Source organism: Peromyscus maniculatus, chromosome 5 (genome assembly GCF_049852395.1).
Source record: "Peromyscus maniculatus bairdii isolate BWxNUB_F1_BW_parent chromosome 5, HU_Pman_BW_mat_3.1, whole genome shotgun sequence".
NCBI lineage: Eukaryota > Metazoa > Chordata > Mammalia > Rodentia > Cricetidae > Peromyscus > Peromyscus maniculatus.
Genome location: NC_134856.1, coordinates 92,431,758 through 92,437,757, shown reverse-complemented (window position 1 = coordinate 92,437,757; position 6,000 = coordinate 92,431,758).

Here is a 6,000-nt window from a genome sequence, read left to right as displayed (position 1 = left end):
CACACACATACACATGAAAAGAAAAGAAAAAAGAAGATGACGTTTTGTTTCACACAGATAGAATGCACACCCCTGTTGTAAACATCCCCTTGAGTCTTGGGTGTGGCCATTCTAATGGTTGGTACATGTATCTCTGCTGTCCTCAGTTGCAGCATTCTGATGACATAATGTTCAACACTTTATTTTTAGTTTTTTTAGACAGAGTTTCTCTGTGTAGCCCAGACTGTCCTGGAACTCACTCTGTAGACCAGGTTGGCTCTGAACTCAGAGATCCGCCTGCCTCTGCCTCCTGAGTTCTGGGATTAAAGGCATGCACCACCACTTTCTGGCTAAAAATTAGAATTTTTAATATTTTATGGGATCTTCTCCCCGATAGCTTTGATCCTGAACCAGGCCATAACTGTCTTTTTCTTTGATGTAGAATTCTGTCTTGATTAGAGAGAAAGAATGGATAAGCAAGGTCAGAGAAGGACCGATGAAAGTAGACAGTCAACAACAGATTTTTCAGAGTTTTTCTTTAGCTTTGACATAACCTCTAAGTTTTTCTTAATTTCCCATTCATTTTTAACATCTCCTTTAATGATTTTTCTTGATAAATTTTTAAATTGTAATTAAAGCAGCCTGTTCATTTATGATCTTCAACTATACTGGCTAAAACTTTCAGTATAGTGAGAAAAAGAAATCCCAACAATACAGGCTCCAATGTTCCCCACTGAGGGAAGAGTAAAGCCAAGCTATTTTTAGTTAGCTTTCCCATTTTTCTCAAATACTTATGAGTTGAATTAACATAATTATAAAACACAGAAGCAGTTAAAGTACCAAACAGCAGTTTCCCCTCCAACCCTTTCCCTTTTCTCAAATTAGACAACAGAGAAATGACAGAAGAAAAAGACAAAATAAGGACACAAACGAAATGGATGTCTTAAACCACATACTGAAAGCAAACAAAAGTGGTACCAAATCAATCTGAAAAAAGCTCAGAATAGACCAATGGACCATCAACAAAACCAAGGGAGGTTCCAGTCCAGAAAGAGCTCCCTAACAATCCAATCCACCTGAACAGGTAATGCCAGATGGCTGGGCACAAGGGCCCATTCTGGTATCTGGTGCCTATCTGGGTGACTCCTTTGGTGAAAGTATATTGTCTTTGGGGGCTCAGATTTGTCAACACCAAACTGTCAACACAAAAACACAACTCTCACCCTAAAAGGTAACAAGAGATTATTATGGATTAAAATATGAGTGCTCATAGCCTGGGGACACAGATGCAGGTTATCTCAAATTCCATGTTCCACTGTGGAAGTGCCGTCGCATGAGATTTGATTAGTTATAGAGCAAATAAAGCAAAAATCAAGACATTTACCAAATAGGTTGGTGGAGCACAATGGATAGGTCCATTACGCTAGGGAAATGGGAAATCTGTTAAATAACTCAGATGTTTTCTAGTGACATTTTTAGACTTTCAAATTGCTAAAGACTAGTGTTTTTCTAAGAATACGTATTAGAGTTGGATAGTAACAAAGAAGTTGGCAATGAATAGCTTTCAAAGAAACTGCAAATAGCAATCTGGCTCTAGTCTGCCATATTTTATCTCTCTACAGTCATGAAATTCAGTCATTCCACCTCTACAATCCTCAACAAATAGGAGGCTCCTCTGTGTGTGTTTGTGGGGTAGGGTCCAAAAATTAAAAGGATCCATTCAGGTCATGTGATGGCAAATGTGCCAATATTTGATTAGATCAGCCCCTCCTAGTTCCATGGAGATGGGAAGATGTTCAAAAGGTCCATAGCAACACCACAGGATGAGGAGGTGAGCCTGACCATGGAGAACCTCTGTGGATGATGGCAATCTAAATAAAGCCGTGCCTTCCCACCCTTCCACTGTACTCCACATTGCTCCTTTGAGGAAGCAAGTGATAGAATCTGTTCACGCTGTCTTGGATCTTGCAAACGTTTTGCTTCAGTATTCCTTTCATTGCTGATTCCTGGTACTTGTTTCAGATGGGCAGTCGTGGGTCTTCAGAGATCCTGCCCTTCTTCTGTGAAGAAATACAAAGGTTTCATTACATGGGTAGCATCTTTCTAGCCTCTGAGTGTCTTATAGATTTGGAAAAACATTTGGGAAAAAACCCAGAATTTTAAAACAGCATCCTGGGAATGCGTCTTTAGAGAAGTGACAGTTTAGGGGTTGAGGAGATGGTTCAGTTAGCCAAGTGTCTGTCCTGTAAGCATGAGGACCTAGATCCACAGCATAAGGTAAAAAGCCGAGTGCAGCAGTGAGCACCTGTAACCCCAGGGACAGTGCTGGGAGGTGAGTAGGGTTCGAGAGGGTGTCCTGGAGCCCATTGGCTGCCTGCCTAACCAAGACAATGAGCTTTGGGATTTCCTCACCTCAGGAGAAAGCCAGGCTAGTGTGAACTGTTGAGAATGTCCCCGTGGATTCAAGATTGTTCTTCTTTGTTCCTATGACTTTCTATAAAAATTCTGGGTCAAGTTTTCCTTGAAATTAATTATTAAAAAATTTCTATGTGTGCATCACCCTGAGGCACACTTACCCTAATATTTCCTTCCAGGTGGTTCTACTCTCAGTGACCAAAGGGTAACTTTCTGCTAAGTAGCTATGATCAGAGAATTTTATCCCTATAGAAATCCAGATAAAGATAATTATTGAGTAGGTAAAGTTGTGCAAACACGGGAGGAGGAACTAAAAGGACTCGTATTGGTACAAATCACACTCAACAATGCACACAAAGCCAGGATTTACTTGACAGAATAGTATTTCAGTGGACGAAACAAAGGAAGAAGAAATGTAGTCATTAGGACCCGGAACAAGTGTTCAGTGACTTTCAGATGGAATAAAGGAAGGCTTTGTTAAATAGTACGTTAAGCACTTGTTGAATGATGGAATGGTGGCTGCATGTCAGCTAGTTCTCTAGGGTTTTCTGAAGGAGCTGTTTTCAACCCGTGTCCCTTAATTCAATCATGTTTTGTGTCAACTTGACACTTGCTATGGTCAGGGGAGAGGAGGGAGCCTCAATTGAGAAAATGCCTCCACAAGATCTGACTGTAGGTAAGCCTGTAGGGCATTTTCTTAATTAGTGATTGATGGAAGAAGGCACAGCCCATGGTGGGTGGTGATCTGGGTTCTATAGGAAAGCAGACTGAGCAAGCCATGAGAAGAAGGCCAGTGAGCTGCACTCCTCTGTGACTTGTGCATCAGCTCCTGCCTTCTGGTCCTTGCCCTGCTTGAGTTCATGTCCTGACTTCCTTTGATGATGAACTGTGTTGTGGAAGCATGAGCCAAATAAACCCTTTCCTTCCCAAGTTTCTTTGGTCATGATGTTTTATCGCAGCAAAAGTAACCCCAACCAAGACACATGTCTATCACTGACATTGTGTTTGTCACACAGATTACTGGATATAAAAATTCTAAGAGGGTTTCAGTTGTACCCAATGGTGGTACAGTTCCCATTAATATACCAGCCTTTGGGTCAATGGGAAATAATCCCTCCACACTCAAGGTTTTTCATCCTGCTGGGAAAACAGTAGCAGCATTCATCCTTCAATCTTCCTGCTGAGCCTTCTATTTCAAAAGGTGTGAATTCCACAGTGGATTCCATTTTACCTTGAATACCAGACTTGCTGTGTCCCAATATCTGAATTCTCTAAATTGAGGTTACCGTGCATCCCGAGCCTGTCACCTAGGCCATATCAGTGTTGATGGGGCCAATTTCAGGCTTTGCTTCCATTTTTTTCCTTTCAACACTTTTCAGTTTATTTGTGTCATTCCGGTCCTCTGTTCTTTAAGCTGTCTATTATGTAAATACCTTCAGACTCAGACACAACCCCAAACCGGAAGCTCTAGGCAGGCATGGCCAACCTGTGCCCATGGGCCACCTGCATCCCAGGATTGCTATGAATGCAGCCAACATAAAATCATAAACTTAGTTAAAACTCTGAGATCCTTTTGCAGCCTTACTCCTGCTTTTATGTAATTGGATTATCAGTTCTCCAGTGTGAACTTTGTAGACATCAAAATGTTGTAAAGGTTGAACGGCTGCTAAAGTCTGGCAGAAAGTAAACAAGGTTTACCTGGGTGTGGTGGTCGACACTTGTCATCTTAGCACTGGGGAGGTAGGCAAGAGGATCAGAAATTCAAAGTCATTCCTGCCCTCTAAACCACCCTCCTCCCCACAAACTCCCTCTCTTTCCATCACTGTCTGAACCCCACACCCTTTCTGCTCCCCCAGAGCTCTGTCCCCTCCTACCCACAGCGCAGTCACTGTCTCAAATGTTTACTGGTGTGACCTCTGCTGCCAGGTTCCCCAGCCGATCTTAAGACAGGAAGAGCCAAGAGCTCACTCCTGACCATCCCCGCTTCTCAAGGATTACACAGGTATCAAAGGAAGGACCGAAGCCACCTTCTTTTAAGCTGTCTCTGCATGCTGCTCTTAGCCCCATCTATGGTCCTGTGTGAAAGGGGACACCTTTCCCTTCACCCCATCTTGTGCTTGCAGTACGCATTAGCCTTCCTTTGTGTGCAGTGAGAGTTCCAGCCATGTGAGCTAACAAGAAGAGCGAGCCACGGACCTTCATGGAAGGCTGCCTTGGTGGAGCCTGCAGGGACAGTTCAAAGCACTAACAAATCCACCTCTCACTTTTACAAGAAAATAATGATATTTCAGGAAAACAAACAAAACAAGGTCATTCCTATTGGAAATAAGATCATAACAAACTCAAGAGAGTAGTGAAAATAGAACAGTTTTAATGAATTCCCCCCAAGTGCCTGCCTTGAGATTTCTACCAGGGTCCAGACCAGAGGCTACAATTGGCTAAATATTCTAATCTGAGGGCTATCAAATGAATCTAAGCACACTGAGTTCTTTAGTCCATTCACTTTATTCTTCTAAAGCCATTCTATTTATACAGCTTCTTTTCTGTTCTCATACTTAGGTCCTCTTAGTCCCTCCTGCTCTCACTCCCTTCTGCTGTTCTCTCATGTCTATCTAGTTCTTTCCATCTTCGTCCTTATCTTGTTCTTCTCAATCAATTCTCCTTCTGCTGTGAGGGAACCAGTACACATACACAAGCAGTAATTCTTTGGCAATGCAATGGGAGGCTTGAAGTTTTCAGGGTCGCAGGAAGAGATGATAAGGATCCACACACAAAGCAATAATTGTCAGCTTCCAATTACAACCCAAAAGGGGGGTGACTAACGGGGAGTTCTCTGGTAGGGTCAACTAAAGGCTAAGATCAATTAGGGAATTGATGTGCTCAAACTATAATCTAGAAATGGCTAGGTAGAATGTTGGGGGTCAGTAAGTCACTAGAAAGCAAACTGTCTTTGGCACCGCTTCCTCCCCTGCCCCCACTCATATCAGCTGCAGCTGCTGTCTGGTAGGGAGGGGGACATATGCTCAGTGGCTAAACAACCTATGTCAGAGCACGTAGCATTTGGTTAGTAAAAGCACCTTCATTTGGAGTAATTGCTGAGGAGAGAATCTAGGAATAGCACTGGTTAAGGAGGAATTAAAACTTAATTTGCACAAGAAAGAAGCTTGGCACCTATTGCCTGCCTGGCCTGGAGGCAATCTCCTTGGGTCAGTGGGAAGTAACTGCCTTAACTCAGTACCTAGCAAGTAGCTAAAACATCATCCCAGGAATGTGAGCAGTAAATCTCTTAAGTTAGGGTCTTGTGTAAATAACCCAGGCTGAAGGTAAGGAGTTAAAGATTTAATTGTTAGTAGTTATTTTCTCTTATCTGTAAGTGAGATGAGCTAATGTTTATCTGCATTTGTCCTTGGATAAAAAGGTATCTTAGCTGAAATACTTTTGTCAGGAGAATGGCTCTGGCCAGGTTTATGTTAATGAAAAAATAAACACAGCCGGGGACAGTTATCCAACCACCCCAAATGTACAGGGAAAGTTGTACAAAGATTGAGATGCAATCGTGAGATTACATGTACACATAACATGGAAATGCATGGTAAATGGGGAGAA